Source organism: Prionailurus viverrinus, chromosome E1 (genome assembly GCF_022837055.1).
Source record: "Prionailurus viverrinus isolate Anna chromosome E1, UM_Priviv_1.0, whole genome shotgun sequence".
NCBI classification, from domain to species: Eukaryota; Metazoa; Chordata; class Mammalia; order Carnivora; family Felidae; genus Prionailurus; species Prionailurus viverrinus.
The window spans coordinates 14242473-14261407 of record NC_062574.1 but is presented as its reverse complement, the minus strand read 5'-3'; the positions used below and the strand labels follow the sequence as shown (position 1 = coordinate 14261407).

Here is an 18935-nt window from a genome sequence, read left to right as displayed (position 1 = left end):
ACCACTTGCTTTGATCCCCTTTCAAGAAATTCTGACTCGGTAGGCCTGAGGTGGGGCTCTGACATCAATATTTTGCATGTGTATACTTAAAACTCTCCACAGGTATGCTTTGAAACTCTGCAAACCACTGTTTTTAGTTAAACTTCATGAATTCCTGAATATCATATATATGTGGCTATGGTCCTACCAAATTTTGGTTCCTTGAGTGCAAGACCTGTGTCTGATTTATCATTACATGCCTCCCCAAGTACATAGCCCAGTAAAGATTTGGTAAAACCAGGACTGGTATTAAATGGCAATGTTACTTTCCCTATTTTAATACTCTTACAACCATACAACCTACTATTGGCCATAGTCATCAGCCCAGGACCCTCCCTTTGCACTCTGCAGCCTGGATGCTTCAGTGGGCAAAGGAAAATCAGGAGAAATATCAGCCCTATGGGTATCCATAGCTACAAGCCTGGTGAAGGAACTCCAGGAAGCCGGGCCCCAGAAAGCAGGCAAGACTGGATTTTGCATAACATATAGCTGGACTACTCCTCTGAATCTTGGTTTCCTCATCGGTAAAATGAAAATAATAGCATTAGCCACTTCTACTTTCCAAGGATAGTGTGAGGCTCAGGAAAAAAAAAAAAAAAAAAAAGCAATGAGTGTGCTTTCACATTGTCCATCAACATACCCATACGGGGGATTACACTAGCTGTTAGTACCAGGGATCCTACCACAGCCCTCCACTTCTGCTACTAGAGTCCCATGAGTGAGATCTGTATCTCCAGGAAGGCAGTTTAATCACACAGCCATTTCATATGTATCCAACCACCATCTACTGAGAGCCTATCATGTGCCAGGCAGTGGGGATACACAGACAATAGACCAGCCCTGCCTTCAAGGACCCCACAGAGAGGGACACAGTTTGGATCCTTTGTCCACTGTTTCAAACGAAGAAAAAGCAACTTCGCACACAATTTCAGACTAGTGGAGAAGACAAGTGAGTAAACCTAGCACTGGGAACAGATGGGTTAGCGCGGAGCCGATTGTTGCCCTCTAAACGAAGGGGGCAGGGCGCGGTCAGGAGCTGTTTCCCGGCCCCCTTTGGTTCCTGAGACGCCTACAGCATCCCGGGTTCCTCCAGGTACCCCCGCGCCCTCTGCACCCTCAGGTCTCAGCACCCTTTGGCCTCCACGCCCCCACAGCCCTCGAATCCCCAGATTCCCGCCTCCTCCGGTCTCCGTGCCGCCGGCGCCCGGCTCCGGCCTCGGGTCTCGGATCCCCGTATCCCGACCCATCGCCAGCACCCAAGTCCGTGTAGGTCTTCCCCGCGGGCCGCGCTGCGCAGGGCGAAGCAGGCTGGTGCGCCCCGGCCCCGAGCGCCGGCCCAGCTGAGGATGCAGGACGAGGGCCGCAGAGCGCCGCAGGCCCTGTCGCCCTGGCGCCAGCTTGCCTCCTTCCCGTCGCTGGGGCGCGGTCGCGGCCGCCCGCAGCTCAGGCCCCGCGGGCACCGCTCCCTGGCAGGGGTCGGCGGGCCGGCCGGGTGCGCTAGGCAGGCGAGCTAATGCGCAGAAAGGCCTTGGAACAGGGTCTGCCGCCGAGAAGGCGCTCAATCCATATTAGATAGTATTGTTTTTTCCTGAAATCCTCTCCTGCCACCTGCTTAATGAAACTGCTCATCCTGGAAGCAGAACGTTCCCCCGAAATAGCTCATCTGAAGGTTTACTATAGGCCTGGCATTGTGCCGGGGCTTTAAAAACGTTATCTCTAATTTTCACAAGCGCCGGATAAGATAGGGACCGTTATCTGCCCATTTTAGTGTTGAGGAAACAAACACTTAGATTAAGAATTAATTCTGGGGGCTCCTGGGTGGCTCAGTCGGTTAGGTATCGGACTGCAGCTCGGGTCACGATCGCACGCTGTGAGTTCGAGCCCCCCCCCCCCCCCCCCCCCCCCGACTGACATTGGGCTCTGAACTGACAGCTCAGAGCCTGGAGCTTGCTTAGGATTCTGTGTCTCCTCTCTCTGTGTCCCTCCACCACTCATGCTCTGTCTCTCTCTCTCCCTCTCTCAAAAACAAAGATTAAATAAAAGAAGAAGAAAAATTAATTTTGCTTAAGGTCTGGCAGCAAGTCAGTGGAGGAACCAGAACTCTAACCCCGACTGCCTGGCTCTCAGGCGCCCATTTACCGCTACAATCCTCCCCAGCACCTCTGCAGGTTCTCTGTGCAGGGGTCTTGGGGCCAAGTGGATCTTAGGCCCTGGAATAGTGAAGGGAAAATAGGTACACTGGGTGGTGGTTTAAACAAACAAAACAAAACAAAACAGTTTCAACTCAGAACAAATCTTATTGTTTAAGGCAGCTTGAATTGGGTGTTCTGTTACAACCAAATGTATCTTTATTGAGACAAAATTTACATAAGATAAAATTCGCCATTTGATCATGTTGAAGTGTACAATTCAGCGGTTCTTCATCTATTCACAATGTTGGGCAACCATCAGCAGAACATTTCATCTCCCCCGCAGAAGAAACTCCATACCCATTGAACAATCATTCCTCTTCTCCTCTCCCACTAGCCCCAGGGAACCACTAATCAATCTCGTTTCTGCTTCTATGGATTTGCCTTTTCTGAACATTTCATATAAATGGAATCATACAATATGTGACCTTTTGTAACTGGCTTCTTTCACTTAGGGTAATGCTTTCAAGGTTCATCCTTGTGGTAGCATGTATCAGTACTTCCTTTTTTATGGCTGAATCATATTCTATATAGATATGTCACATTTTTCTTAGCCATTCATTAGTTTGTGGACATTTACCACTGTTTTGGCTGTTGTGAATAATGCTGAACGAGTCCTGTACAAATTTTTGTTTGAAGGCCTGGTTGCAAATCTCGAGTATATTCTCAGGAGTGGAAATGTTAGGTCATGGGGTAACTCTGTGTTTAACTTTTTAAAGGTAATGGCGGCATCCTTTTGCATTCAATCAGCAGTGTATGAGTGTTCCCAATGTTATTATGAAAATAATCAGTATGCCTAGTTTAAAAAACTGTTGCTAGCAGGCTTATGGCAAAACACAACTGTGTTGACCTAATCCCCTGTCTCATTCCCAAGAGACCGACACTTCCAACTCTTTTAATCGTTCCTTTGCCTCGCTTTTCTCCATATTTTAAAATAATACGCATCATGTTACAGTTTCACAGTCTATCAATTTTAAACATTATGGTGACTTACAGTACTCTGTGTTTTCTTCCTTCTACAACTCTTTGGTTTTCCTGAAATTATCGGTTTCCATGTTTTCATCTGCTTAGTTTTCTATGTGCCTGTCTCTATTTCACAGCTTCTCCACAAATGCCCCAAAAAGAGTCTGTCACATGACTGTCAATAATTTTGCTATATACCCAGACACAGTTTGAAGCCTTTGTTGATTTCATTTGCATTTTTGATTCTGGAGGCATCTATCCCTGAGCCCCCTGCTCCTTCCCCAGTTTGGGCTAGCTGTACCCACCTAGGGCCTGAACACACCTTGGCCCTGCTGGACCTACCCTCACTAGCGTCCTGGGTTGGCTCTCCAGCTTCCAGGGTCCATATCTTTCTCTTTCATGTTGTATATCCTCATTTTGGTAAAATGCATCCTCCAGGAGTATTCTAAGATTGTTTGGGAAATTAAATATTGGAACCCTTGTATGTCCCAGAAAGTCTTTATTCTACTAGTACACATGCTAAGCAGTTTAGAATAGATACAGAAATCATTTTTCTCCTGATTATTTTGGATTTTCTTTTCTTCTTTTGAAGTCATCTCTATGCCAATGTGGGGCTCTAACTCACAATGCCAAGAGTTGCATCCTCTAGCGACTCTGCCAGGGACCACCATTGTTTCCAAAGCAAAGCTTCATGGTCTTCTAATATCCAATGCCTCTGAGGGAGCCCAATGCCACTCTCATTTCTTATCTTTCTTATCTTTGGCCTGTTTTTCCTTTTTTCTCTTTCGAATCTTTTAGGATCTCTTCATCTTCATTCTTGGTGTTCTGAAATAAAAATAATAAAATAATAAAAGTTAACAAAAATTTATCCGTGGTGAGGACAAATACCTGCATCGTTAAACAAAGTCATTAAACAACAGTTTGTTGTGCCTCTTGGTGAACTCTTTCAGTCTAGAATCCCAGGTTTGTCAGCTATGGAAGTATTTCCTATAGTATCTCCTTTGATAATTTAAAGAGATTCTTGTTATCAGGGTTTGTGGAATAATCTAAACCAGCTCCTTCATAAATATCCAGCAAAAGAGGGACACCTGGGTGGCTCAGTCGGTTTGAGCGTCTGACTTCGGCTCAGGTCAGGATCTCATGGTTTGTGAGTTCGAGCCTCACGTCGGGGTCTGTGCTGACAACTCAGAGCCTGGAGCCTGCTTTGGATTCCGTGTCTCCCTCTTTCTGTGTCTCTCTGTCTCTCAAAAATAAATAAATGTTAAAAGAATTTTTTATAAATAATATTCAGCAAATGCTTCTGGATGTTTCTGTGTTTTGTGTTTTGTTGTGCTTTTCTGATTATAAAGATAAATGCACACTTACGTAGAAAACTCAAACAATACTGGAAGCTATAAAATTTAACATACTTTTTAAAGATTTGATGAAAGTGGAACTGCAATAATAAAAACATAAAGTTACTTAAAAAAATTTTTTTTAATGTTTATTTTATTGTGAGAGAGAAAGAGCATGAGTGGGGGAGGGACAGAGAGAGAGGGAGACACAGGATCAGAAGCAGGCTCCAGTCTCTGAAGTGTCACAGCGACCGACTCAGGGCTCGAACTCACAAACTGCAAGATCATGAGCTGAGCTGAAGTCGGACACTTAACTGACTGAGCCACCCAGGCACCCCTAAAGTCACTTTTTTGTTTTAATTTTTAATGTTTATTTACTTTTTGAAACAGAGAGAGAGTGTGTGTGAACAGGGGAGGGGCAGAGGGAGAGGGAGACACAGAATCCGAAGCAGGCTCTAGGCTCTGAGCTGTCAGCACAGAGTCTGATGTGGGGCTCGAACCCACGAGCTATGAGATCATGACCTGAGCTGAAGTCAGACGCTCAACCCACTGAGCCACCCAGGCACCCCTAAAGTCGCTTTTAATAGTTGCTTAGCATTCCATCAAAAAGCTGTGCCATTATGAATTTGACCAGGCCTCTACTAGCAGGCAGTGATTTTTGGTTTCTCTTAACTGTAAATGATGCTGGGGTGCATGTCTTGTACACACAGATGCTTCAGTTAAAGTGGTCTCCTTACCTCCGCTGCCCTCAGGGACAGTGGAGGTAGGGGAAGGGTCTTGGGAAGATGAGATTCAACTTGGCCCTCAAGGAGAAGCTGGGTTTTTTTTTTTTGTTTTTTTTTTCAACGTTTATTTATTTTTGGGACAGAGAGAGACAGAGCATGAACGGGGGAGGGGCAGAGAGAGAGGGAGACACAGAATCGGAAACAGGCTCCAGGCTCTGAGCCATCAGCCCAGAGCCTGACACGGGGCTCGAACTCACGGACCGCGAGATCGTGACCTGGCTGAAGTCGGACGCTCAACCGACTGCGCCACCCAGGCGCCCCAAGGAGAAGCTGTTTGGAGACTGTCTGAACCTGCCCAGAGATGACCTTGGCCTGACCTCCCTAATGGCAGTGCTTAGAGCAGCAGTTCACAAACCTCAATGTGTACATGGATCATCTGAGAAACTTGCTTCCCAAGCTACACCTCAGAGAGTCTGATTCAGTCTGAAGAGAGTTCTGAGAATTTTCATTTTAAACAAGCACCACAGCCGATTCTGATGTAGATGGCCACACTTGGAGAAATATTGACAGAGGGGAAAGTGCGGAGAGGTAAATAGTGTTCACCGAGGAACAGGAGGGGCTGTGGGGGCTGGTAGGGAGGATAATGAATTAAGCATCTTCGGTCATCCCAGGAGACCAGGCTCCAGTGTGCTTTGGGTTAGGGCAGAACTAACTTCACCAGCTGGCCTTTGTTCTCTAAAAGGATCCAGTGATTCTGATAGTCATGTAGACAGACCTCAAGTTCCCTAGTCTACCCCTACACTTTCCTCCCCTCCCTTGTGGTCAATGTTATTCAGTTAAGAATATAGGGGTACATAGAAACATCTTAGCATGTCCCCCCTCCCTCCCAGAGCTCTGGCTGGGAAAGGTGGGGGCCACCCCAGGTCATCAGCAGAGATAACCAAGGTTAGGGATGCTGCTGGAAAGCGGGAGAACAACACCAAGTCTTTTTTTTTTTTTTACTTTTATTTTTTAACGTTTATTCATTTTTGAGAGGCAGAGAGAGACAGAGCATGAGCGGGGAAGGGGCAGAGAGAGGGAGACACAGAATCCAAAATAGGCTCCAGGCTCTGAGCTGTCAGCACAGAGCCCGACACGGGGCTCGAACTCACAAACTGCAAGATCCTGACCTGAGCCGAAGTAGGACGCTCAACTGACTGAGCCACCCAGGCGCCCCTTTTCTTTCTTTCTTTCTTTCTTTTTTAATTTTTTTCAACGTTTATTCAGTTTTGAGAGACAAAAGAACAACACCAAGTCTTGGCGAGGATGTCGTGCAACAACAACACTCAGAAGTGGAACATAAATTGGTCCAACCACTCTGAAAAACAGTTTGACTCAGTGATTCCACTCCAGGGTATATACCCCAGAGAAACTCTTCACTTGGGCTGCAGGAAACATAAACATCCAGGAGTTTTTAGCAGCATTGTTGAAAACAGCAAAAAACTGGAAAGAATCCAAATGCCCTTGGATAAAAGAATAGCTAAATTCATTGTAGTGTATTCACACAATGGAATACTGTACATAGTACAAATGAACAAACTGTATACACATCAACATGGATGAATCTCAGAACAATAATATGTGAACAAATAATTCATAGAATAAATACATTCCTGTTAAATTTAAAATAAAACTAGGGGCACCTGGGTGGCTCAGTCGTTGAGTGACTGACTCTTGATTTCAGCTCAGGTCATGATCTCACAGTTCGTGAGTTCAAGCCCCCCACCCGGCTCTGTGCTGACAGTGCAGAGCCTGCTTGGGATTCTCTCTCTTTCCTTCTCTCTCTGTCCCTCCCCTGCTTGAGTGTGCATGCTCTCTCTCTCTCAAAATAAATAAGATAAAATAAAATAAAACAAAAAATAAAAATAAACTTTATATCTTGGAGACTTGTGTGTGAAAAAAATAGAAAGAAAAGTAAAATATTGTGGGACAAATTCAGAAGAGTGGTCACCTCTGGGTCAGGCAGGGGATGAAACATTTGAGCACTGGTAGTGTTCTAGTTAAGTGGGGGGGTGGGCTCACAGGTGTTTGTTTTATTATTATGCACATGACTGTATATGTATATAACATTCTTTTGGCTATATCAAATATTTTAAACTATAAAAAATAGAAAGAAATTTGAAATCCCCTGGCCACTACTGTGGTCTCTCAAAGTGATTTATCCTTTGTACCCACCCCATTTCTCCTCCAACAGGCACTGTGGACCAGGAAGTAAGATATCAAGCCTGAAGAGGCCAATACAAGCTTGTAAAAATCTACCTCTATCTCACCATTCAGAGACCTATTCACCTCTTCTGCCCCATCTCAGTCTGTTTCTCACAGACTATACCTGTCACTAAGTAAAGGCCTCTTTTCCCAGCCAAATATGCAGCCAAATATGATCGCATATTTAGCTAGTATGGCATTTTTCTGTGACAATAGTACTGTGCTTGGGACATCGTTTTCTGAACAAGCAAGGCATCTTAGCACTTACTTTTTCTTATCTTCATGCATCACTAGCAGCCACTCTTTTCCATTCACCAGTCTCACATCCGGCTGGGTCATCAAGCTTCCTTTTGAATCTCCAGTGATGGTCGTCTTCCACTCCCTTCCTCATGGCCTCTGAGCTCAGCAGCAGGCCTTGGGGTCTCCTGGGCCTTGACGGTTCTCCCTCTGCCATGTTTCCTAATTCAAAGACCACTGAGCCTTTGGAAGAGGGGCAGAGCTCCTGAGGTGAGGTTTTTCCTTGACTAACGCAGTTGAATGGATTAGGAATTCTAAATAGGCAAGTTCCAACCCCCCCCCCACCCACTTGCCTCCTGATTGTGTGACTTGGGGTGGGCGCCTCATTCCCAGGGAGCCTATCGTTTGCCTAAGAGATGGAGAACATTGTCTTTTGGGATGTTGATAATGTGCCAGGATCACTAAGAAGTGGAAAAGAACTTAAAGTTCATCTAGTTTAACCCACTTGTCTTAAAGAAAAACTAAGGGTAGGTTGGGGAAGAGACCTGGATGGGCTGGGAATGATTTAATGGCAGATATTAGAGTAGAAGCCAGGCCTCCTGTCTTTCCATTATCTTGTCTCCCTGTGGCTTGCCGAGGCATAAAGGTGAGGGAGGAGGACATGCAGCCACTTAACTTAGTCCTGTCCCAGCTCCATCCAAGGCCAAGACACTCAACTCTTAGAAGATGTTGCTTTTGAAACTGCTAATGAGGCTGACACGATCTGGGGGCGGAAGGAGCCTGCCTCACCTATCAGCTGGTCCATTGCATAATCTGGCAAGCTGAGACCTGAGGCTCTTCCCACGTGAGGCCCAGCTGTAAAGAGGAAAGGTCAGGGTGCAGAGAATAATAAAAAATCGGGCACTACCTGTACCTGTCTCTCAGACCCTACCCGCTCTCCCCACAGGGGCTGGGGTACATTGAGGGTAAGAGAGGCCCAAGGAGAAGCAGGGGTGGGGAAGCAAGCTCTCTGCAAGAGTTGAAGGGGAGCGGGGCTAGTCCTCCTCCTCACCGTCAAAGGGGTCTTCTATTTTGGGAAGATAATTTATGGACAAGGTAGAAAGGAGGAGGAAGAAGCTTTTGGCTTGCTCCTTCCTTCAGCTCATGGGTTGAGAGTTCGTCTATGAAATGGAGAAATGGGAGGTGAGACAGAGGAGCTGAGTTGGCACAGGAGGCTGCCAGTGTAGAATCTAATGGAGGCAGTGGAGACTGACTCAGTGCGAAGATGTCTGGGGTCCCAATTTGGTCTCCTGACCTGTGAGGCAGTAAACGGAGAGGCCGGGACTACACATGACCTCTCACAGCCCTGACACGCACACAGACTGCCACACTTCAGCCCCCATCTGAAACATAGCTATTATTCAGGAATTCCATCAAAGGCCCCTGAGCAATTAGACTTAAAAAAATTATTTAATGGTCATACACATGACTGTAATACAAAAGGGAGTTTTTTTCACTTAATACTGCAATATATACAGCAAGTCTGGGCTAGATCTTACAATCTGAACACAGGTATTTAAACTTTTCCACGTTGTTTCTGTCTCCAATGGACAGAAGTTCTGTAATTGAGGCCTTGCTTTTCAGTCACTAGAGGAGCCTTTGTAATTGCCACAAACTTCAGCCCTCAAACTCAGTTGTATAAGAAAGAGAGCTTAGTTAGGTGTTTTTGGGGGGGGGGGGTGTCCCATGAATTATATACTGTTTGGGGAGGATTTTTTGTTGGGGCCTCCATTGGGCTTGCAAGCAGTGGTCCCCACAGGTCACAGCGGTTCTGTCACCTGTTTCCATTCCCAACAGGGCGACATGGGACTCTGTCTCCCGGTGCAGGGAGCAGCCACGCCCTCCCAGAGGTATCACAGACTCTCAGCCCTCTGCTCTTTCTTTCTTTCCTTTCATTAGCCTGGGGGGAAACACGGATGTAGGATTATCAAAATATTTTAAAACCAGGCCTCTGACATAATAAGGTATGGATTTTTTTAAAAGTACATTAAATACCAAGATCTAGTGATGGATATAATAACTTTATACTTTTGAAGCAGTGACAAACATAGACGATATTTGAACATATTGCAGCAACCATAAATAGGACATGAAAATTGTTGATTTCGGCTGATGACAAATGCGCAGGTACCGTTAGCACAACAGTGGTTTGTCGCCTGCATACATAATTGAAGGAAATACTACATTTCAGATACACATTAGTGAAAATAAAGATGTAATTTTTTCCCACCCAAGTTCAAGGGCCCCAGGTCCTAAGAAACCCTTGTCAGAAGAAATCCATCCCTTCTCAATCCCTATTTCTTCAATAGAAGCCACGAACGATTCCTGAGACCAGTAGCACAAGACCTATTACCTGCTTGAACGAAGGGGAAGAGTCAGTGCAAGGTTAATATCTCAGGGAAGCTTTGCCATTTTACCTTCACTGGGGTTTATTTTCTCCCAGTTTACGTACAATCCTATTATGTCTGATAATCTCTTTAATTACCTCACAAAAAAATAGAAGCAGTACATTAGAAAAAGGGATCGTAGGGGCGCCTGGGTGGCTCAGTCGGTTGAGGGTCTGACTTCGGTTAAGGGTCATGATCTCAACAATTTGTCAGTTTTGAGCCCAGCATTGGGCTCTGTGCTGACAGCTCAGAGCCTGAAGCCTACTTTGGATTCTGTGTCTCCCTCTTTCTTTCCTTCTCCCATGATCATGCTCTTTCTTTCTCTCTCTCTCTCTCTCTCAAAAATAAATACACATTAAAGATATTTTAAAAAGAAAAAGAGACTGTAGCTAAGAAAACGCACTTATGATACCTAAGTAGACTGCGAACAGCCTGAAATATAGGGGGATTTTTTTAAGGGAGACAAGAATTCAAAAACTATGGAATATTGGAAAGATTTAGTTGGTATAGAAGCAAATAACTATATGTACTTTAATTTCCTTAATTGCCTCTTTGAGATTACATAATAACTGATATTCATCTCTATGACCCTATATTCTGAAGAAAAAACTAAATAATGCATGCTTGTTAACCTATACTTAGGAAGAAGGATGTAGAATATTTAGCATGATTTCCAACAAGATGATTAAAACAGGCAAGATAATTAAAATAAAAATTAGTCCCCTGGGAGTAAAGGGCAGGGGAGTGGATGTTGGGACCACTGGAGGAGAACCCATCTCAGTTCAGATAGCCACATCAATAGCATGTTGTAGAGCATGGAGAACGGAGTCCAGTTGACTCCCACCCATCTAGTGGTGGTCAGGGAGTCCTAAACCTCAGAATTCTGAAATCTTTTCTCATCAAAGCCAGACATCCTCAACTTCCCTCTTGACCAGGGCCTGCCAGAGGGAGCATCAAGAGAGTGAGTAAGGACTCACACTGGAAGACACTTCTGAGGTTGGCTGGTTGAACACCTGCCTATTACGGACGAGGAAACTAAGGCCCAGGAGATGAAGTTAGTGTAAAATCAGCATTGTTTCTTCCTCAAAGATGTTGGTAGAATTCAATGATAAAGCCATCTGGGCCTGGAGTGACTTATGGGAATGTTTTTTAAGTCATAAGTGTAGAATTAAAAATTTTCCATTTCTTCTTGTGTCCATTTTGTAAGTCTTATTTTTTTCTCACAATCTGCTCATTTCAACGAAATGTAGAAATTACTGGAATAAAGTTGTTTGTAATATCATTTAAAAAATATTTGTCAACTCTATAGTGATGTGCATTTTTTAAATTCCCGATAATCGCTATTTAAACAGTTTCTCTTCTTGGGGCACCTGGGTGGCTCAGTCGGTTAAGTGTCTGATTCTTGATTTCGGCTCAGGTCATGATCTCACAGTTTGTGGGATCGAGCCCCACGTTGGAGCCTGCTCAGGACTCTCTCTCTCCCTCTCTCTCTGCCCTTCCCTTGCTCACACACACTTTCTCTCTCAAAATAAGTAAAACTTCAAAACAATAAAATAAATAAACATTTTCTCTTCTCTTTCTTGATCAGTTGTACCAAGGGTTTAGCAATTAGTCCTTTCAAAACACTAACATTTGTCATTATTAATATTCTCTGTTGTATGTTTCCCTTCTGCATTAAGTTCTGCTCTTAATAATTGTTTCTTCTGTTTTCTGTGGGTTTAAATTTTTTTTTAATATTTATTTATTTTTGAGACAGAGACAGTGCGAACAGGGGAGGGGCAGAGAGAGAGAGAGGGCAACACAGAATCTGAGACAGGCTCCAGGCTCTGAGCTTTCAGCACAGAGCTGGACACGGGGCTCCAACCCATAAACTGTGAGATCATGACCTGAGCTGAAGTTGGATGCTTAAGCAACTGAGCCACCCAGGCACCACCCCCCCCCCCCGTTTTCTGTGGGTTTAATCTGTCATTTAAAAATACTTCTTGGGGCGCCTGGGTGGCTCAGTCGGTTAAGCGTCCGACTTCAGCTCAGGTCACGATCTCGCGGTCCATGAGTTCCAGCCCCGCGTCGGGCTCTGGGCTGATGGCTCAGAGCCTGGAGCCTGTTTCAGATTCTGTGTCTCCCTCTCTCTGCCTCTCCCCCATTCATGCTCTGTCTCTCTCTGTCTCAAAAATAAATAAACGTTAAAAAAAAAATTTTTTTTTAAATACTTCTTGGGGCACCTGGGTGGCTCAGTCAGTTGACTCTTGATTTCGGCTCAAGTCATGATCCCAGGGTTGGGAGATTGAGCCCTGTGTCCAGATCTGTGCTGAGCATGGAGCCTGCTTAAGATTCTCTCTCTCTCTCTGTCTCTCTCTGTCTCTCCCCCCACCCCACTCCTCTCCCTTGTTCACACACTCTCTCTGTAAAATTAAATAAACAAACGTATGAATGAATGAATGAATGAACGAATAAATAAATACATAAATAAATAAATAGGAAAAAAGAAAAAAAAGAAAAATACTTTTTGACATGACTGCTTCAAACATTGATTCTTAGTCTTTCTTCCTTTCTAATATATGTACTCAGGCTATACACTTTCTGTTGGCACAGTTACATCCCACAAGCTTTGGTATGTCATATTTATATTATCATTTAATTGAAATTATTTCTCATTTCCATTGAGAGTTCTTCTTTGACCTATAGATTATTTAGAAGTGTATTTAAAATTATTTAAGCATACAGAGATTTCCTCGTTAAACTTCTGTTATTCATTTTGAGTTTAGTTACACTGTGGTCAGTGAAAATACTCTAAATGATTTAAATATTTTAAAATTTGTTGATACAAATATTGTCAATTTATTCAATTTGGTAAATGTTTCATCTGCCTAATATATACTAATTTGTATTCTCCAATTGTTGAGTATTCTACATGTGTTAAAGAAAGCAAGTTTTTTTTTTTAATTTTTTTAATGTTTATTCATTTTTGAGAGACAGAGAGAGACAGAGCATGGTGGGGATGGGGCAGAGAGGGGGAGACACAGAATCTGAAACAGGCTCCAGGCTCTGAGCTGTCAGCACAGAGCCCGATGCGGGGCTCGAACTCACAGACCGTGAGATCATGACCTGAGCTGAAGTCGGACACTCAACCGACTGAGCCACCCAGGCGCCCCAGAAAGCAAGTTTTTAAATTGGTTTTTGAAATCTTTTATAACTTTTATATCTGATTTTCTCACTTGCTTCTTCTTTAGTTACTAAGAGAGGGGTATTAAAACTTCCAATTATGAGTGTAGATTTATCAATTTTCACTTTTTGGTGCATTAATGTTTGTTTGCTGCATTTTGAGACTATGTTATTAAGAGCATGGAAATTTAGAATTGTAACATTGTCCAGATACTTGAATATTTCATTATTTGAAACGTCCTTTTTATCTCCAGTGATGTTTTTTGCCTTAAAGTCTCCTTTGTCTGATAGTAAGATAGCTACACCAGATTTTACGGTTCTTGTTGACATCTGCATGTTGTATCTTTTTTTTTTATTTGAAGTGCACAATTTCACTTTCCTTTTTAAACATTTAAATTCATTATGTGATCCAATTAGCAAGTTAAAAATAGATAACAATTAAAGACATTTTCCATTTTTATTTTTTTTTTCTCTCTCTCTCTTTGTAAAATATTTATTTAGGGGCACCTGGGTGGCTCAGTCCCTCAAGCCCCTGACTTCGACTCAGGTCATGTGAGTTTGAACCCCATGCCGGGCTCTGTGCTGATGTGCTGAGCCTGGAGCCTGCTTTGGATTCTGTGTCTCCCTCTCTGTCTGCCCCTCCCCTGCTTGTGCTCTGTATCTCTCTCAAAATAATAAACTTTTAAAAAATTAAAAATAAAATAAAATGCTTATTTATTTATTTTGGGAGAGAGAGAGAGCACGAGAGCACAAGCAGGGGAGGGACAGAGAGAGAATGCCAAGAGGCTCCTGGCTCACACTCCGCGTAGAGCCTGATATGGGGCTTGTGCATGACTTGAGCCTAAATCAAGAGTCTGATGCTTAACCTACTGAGTCACCCAGGCTCCTCTCCCATTTTTAATTTTTGGTGGTCTATTTACCTCTTTTCTTTTCTTTCTTTCTTTCTTTCTTTCTTTCTTTCTTCTTTCTAAAGATTTTATTTTTAAGTAATTTCCATACTCAACGTGGGGCTCAAACTCAAGACCTCAACATCAAGAGTCACACACTCAGGGGCGCCTGGGTGGCTCAGTCGGTTAAGCGTATGACTTCGGCTCAGGTCATGAGCAATCTCGCTGTCCGTGAGTTTGAGCCCCGCATCGGGCTCTGGGCTGACAGCTCAGAGCCTGGAGCCTGCTTCCGATTCTGTGTCTCCCTCTCTCTCTGACCCTCCCCCGTTCATGCTCTGTCTCTCTCTGTCTTAAAAATAAATAAATACTATAAGGAAAAAAAGAGGCATACTCCACCAACTGAGCCAGCCAGGTGGTCCTGCTTTTCTTCTTTTAAAAATTTTCTATTTTGGGGTTCCTGGGTGGGTCAGTCAGTTGAGCGACTGACCATTAATCTTAGGGTCATGGGTTTGATCCCAGCATTGGGCTCCACCCTGGGCATGTAGCCTACTTAAAAAAATAAAATAATTTTTTTTTATTTTTTATTGTGGTAAAATACACATAACACAGATTTTGCCATCTTAACCATTTTTTACCTTTGTTTCATCACCTTTATTTTTTAACTTACACATATTTTTAAATTTTTTTTCATTTTTTATTTGAGAGAGAGAGAGAGAGAGAGAGAGAGTGAGTGCTTGAGCAGGGAAGAGGGGCAGAGGGAGAAAGAGAAAATCCCAAGCAGGGTCCATGCTCAGCATGGAGTCCAATGCAGAGCTGGATCCCACAGCCCTGGGATCATGACCTGAGCTGAAATTAAGAGTCAGACACTCAACCAACTGAGCCACCCAGGCGCCTGAGATATATATATATATATTTAGTATACATATAAGCTATAGGCTTATATACTATAAGGTATAATATATATTATATTATATTATATTATATTATATTATATTATATATATAGCTTATATATAGTATATATATATAAGTTATAGGCTTATATACTATAAGGTATAATATATATTATATTAATATAATTAATATAATATATATAATTAATATATATTAATATATAAAATATATTACTATATATTAATATATAGTAATTTATAGTCTTAATATATATATTGTAACTTATAGTCATTTTTTAAAATTTTTTTAAAGTTTATTTATTTTGAGAAAGAGAGAGAGAGAGAGAGCATGTGCACAAGTGGGGGAGGGGCAGAGAAAAGGAGAGACAGAATCCCAAGCAGGCTCCATGCCATCAGCACACAGCCTGATGTGCTGGAACTCACGAACCCCAAAATCGTGACCCGAGATCAAGAGTCCGACGTTTAACTAACTGCACCACCCGGGTACCCCTATATATATATTTTTAAACTCAAGTATAATTAGCGTACAGTGTTATTTTCATTTCAGGTGTACAATATAATGGTTCAACAATTCTATACGTTTCTCAGCGCTCATCAAGATAAGTGTACTCTTTTTTTTTTCCTTTTTTTTCAACGTTTTGTTTTTTAATTTATTTTTGGGACAGAGAGAGACAGAGCATGAATGGGGGAGGGGCAGAGAGAGAGGGAGACACAGAATCGGAAACAGGCTCCAGGCTCTGAGCCATCAGCCCAGAGCCTGACGCGGGGCTCGAACCCACGGACCGCGAGATCGTGACCTGGCTGAAGTTGGACGCTTAACTGACTGCGCCACCCAGGCGCCCAGATAAGTGTACTCTTAAATCCCATTTACCTATTTCACTCACCACCACCCCCCCCCCCCCACTTCCCCTCTGGCAACTTGTTTGAAACCAATATGTTTCTCTGTATTTAAGAGTCTGTTTTCTGTCTCTTTTTTCATTTGTTCATTTGTTTTGTTTCTGAACTTCCACATGTGAGTGAAACCAAACAGTATTTGTCTCTCTCTGATTCGTTTCACTTAGCATTATAGGTAATAATATGTAGCATTATAGCTAAGTGAAATAATTATAAATAAATAATTATATAATTATAGCTCCATCCATGTTATTGCAAATGACAAGATTTCATTCTTTTCTATGGATGAGTAACATTCTGTTGTGTATACATACACACATATTCCTTATTTATCTATCAATGGACACTTGGGTTGCTTTCATATACTGCAATAAACATAGAGGTGCACACATCTTTTTGAATTAGTGTTTCTGTTTTCTTTGGGTAAATACACAGTAGTGAAATTACTGGGTCAGATGGTAATTCTATTTTTAATTTTTTGAGGAACCTCTGTACTGTTTTCCACAGTGTCTGCACCAATTTATATTCCCACCAACAGTGCAGGAGAGTTACTTTTTCTCCACATCCTTGCCAACATTTGTTATTTCTAGTGTTTTTTGTTTGTTTGTTTTTATTTTTGTTTTTGTTTTAGCCGTTCTGACAGGTGTGAAGTGATAGCTCATTGTGGTTTTGATTTGCATTTCCCTGATGATCAGTGATGCTAAGCATCTTTTCACGTGTCTGTTGACTATCTTTATGTCTTCTTTGGTCTGTTCATGTCTTCTGCCCATTTTTAAAATTGGATTATTTGTTTTTGGTGTTGAGTTGTATAAATTTTTTATGTATTTTGGATATTAACTCCTATTGGATATATCATTTACAAATATCTTCTCTCATTCAGTTGGTTGCCTTTTTGTTTTACTGATGGTTTCCTTTGCTATGCAAAAGCTTTCTATTTTGGTGTAGTTCCAATAGTTTAATTTTGCTTTTGTTATCCTTACCTTATGAGACATATTTAGAAAAATGTTTCTGGGTTGCCTGGGTGGTTCAGTTAGTTAAGCATCTGACTCTTGATCTCAACTCAGATCTTGATCTCAGGGTCATGAGCTCAAGCCCCACATTGGGCTCCACGTTGGGCATGGAGCCCACTTAAAAAAAGTTTCTAGGGGTCCTGGGGGGTTCAATTCATTGAGTGTCTGACTCTTGATTTAGGCTCAGGTCTTGATCTCATGGTTCATGGAAGCGAGCCCTGCACTGGGCTCTGCACTGACAGCATGGAACCTACTTGGGATTCTCTCTCACCTCTTTGTCTGCCCCGCCCCCCACTCATGCTCTCTTTCTCTCACTCTGTCTCTCAAAATAAATAAATAAACATTTTTTTTAAAAGTTTCTATTGCTGGGGCGCCTGGGTGGCGCAGTCCGTTAAGCATCCGACTTCAGCCAGGTCACGATCTCGCGGTCCGTGAGTTCAAGCCCCGTGTCAGGCTCTGGGCTGATGGCTCAGAGCCTGGAGCCTGTTTCCGATTCTGTGTCTCCCTCTCTCTCTGCCCCTCCCCCGTTCATGCTCTGTCTCTCTCTGTCCCAAAAATAAATAAACGTTGAAAAAAAAATAAAAATAAAATAAAAAGTTTCTATTGCTAACGCCAAAGAAATTACTGCCTATGTTTTCTTCTAGGAATTTTATGGTTTCATGTCTCATATTTAAGTCTTTAGGTCATTTTTAGTGTATGTTTGGTGTAGGAAAGTGGTCCAGTTTTATTCTTTTGCATGTAGCTGTCCAGTTTTCCCAACACCATTTGTTGAAGAGATTCTTTTTTCCATTGTACATTCTTGCCTCTTTGTCATTAATTAATTGACCATAAATGCATGGATTTATTTCTGGATTCTCTATTCTGTTCCATTGATCTACGTGTCTATTTTGTGCCAGTACCATACTGTTTTGATTACTACACCTTTTAGTTTATCCTAGAATTTGGGATTGTGATACCTTCAGCATTGTTCTTCTTTTTCAAGATTGCTTTGACTTTTTTGGGTCTTTTATGGTTCTATACAAATTTTGGGTTTGGTGAAAAATGTTGTTGATTTTTTGATAGGGATTGCATTAAATCTGTAGATTGTTTTGGGATGTATGGGTGCTTTAACAGTATTGGTTCTTCCATTCCATGAGGATGGAATATCTTTCCATTTGTTTATGTCTTCTTCAATGTCTTTCTCAATGTTTTATAGTTTTCATCTTAACTGATTTTTTTTTAACAGAGGAAGATTTTTAAATTTTTTTTTCTTAAAAAAGCTTCATTTTTAAATTTAGTTTTCGGACTCTGTGCTTATGCCTTCAACACTTTCACAATGATTTTCCGTTTCTCAGTAAGGAAAGCACATTTAATCCTGTCACAAACACACTTAGCACACATGGAACCACCATAGGCCCTGCTGATGTATGCTTCATTTTAGACAGCCTCATAAGCTCATGTCAGAGCATGAACTCCCCTAAATCATGAACTCCACACACCACATGTGGATTTTGGTGCTGTCCCACACTTCTTGATATAAAGGTACACGATTCTGTTACCAGGGATTCAGGACAGCCTAGCTTTGCTAGAGGCTCTATCGTAGGACAGACTACGATGGTCTATCATATGCTGGACCATATCAATGCCTATGGACACCATCCCCAGAAGAGTCATCTTAACCATTTTTAAGTGTACAATTCAATGACATTAAGTACATTCACATTATTGTGAAACCAATCTTGAGAACTCTTTTTACCTTATAAACTGAAACTCTTTACCCAGTACTGCCCCTTCTTCCTCCCCCCAGCCCCTGACAACAACCATTCTACTTCTAGCTCTATGAATTTGACTATTCTAGGTATCTCATATGAGAGGAATCATACACTATTTGTATTTTTGTGACTGATTGATTTCACCTAGCATAGTGTCCTCC

At 42.4% G+C, this 18935-nt stretch overlaps 1 pseudogene; it reads right to left on the bottom strand.

Moving 5' to 3' along the window:
• Positions 1-11056: 11056 nt before the first annotated feature.
• Positions 11057-18640, bottom strand: LOC125151853 (60S ribosomal protein L34-like; annotated as a pseudogene).
• Between the last annotated feature and the right edge of the window lie 295 nt (positions 18641-18935).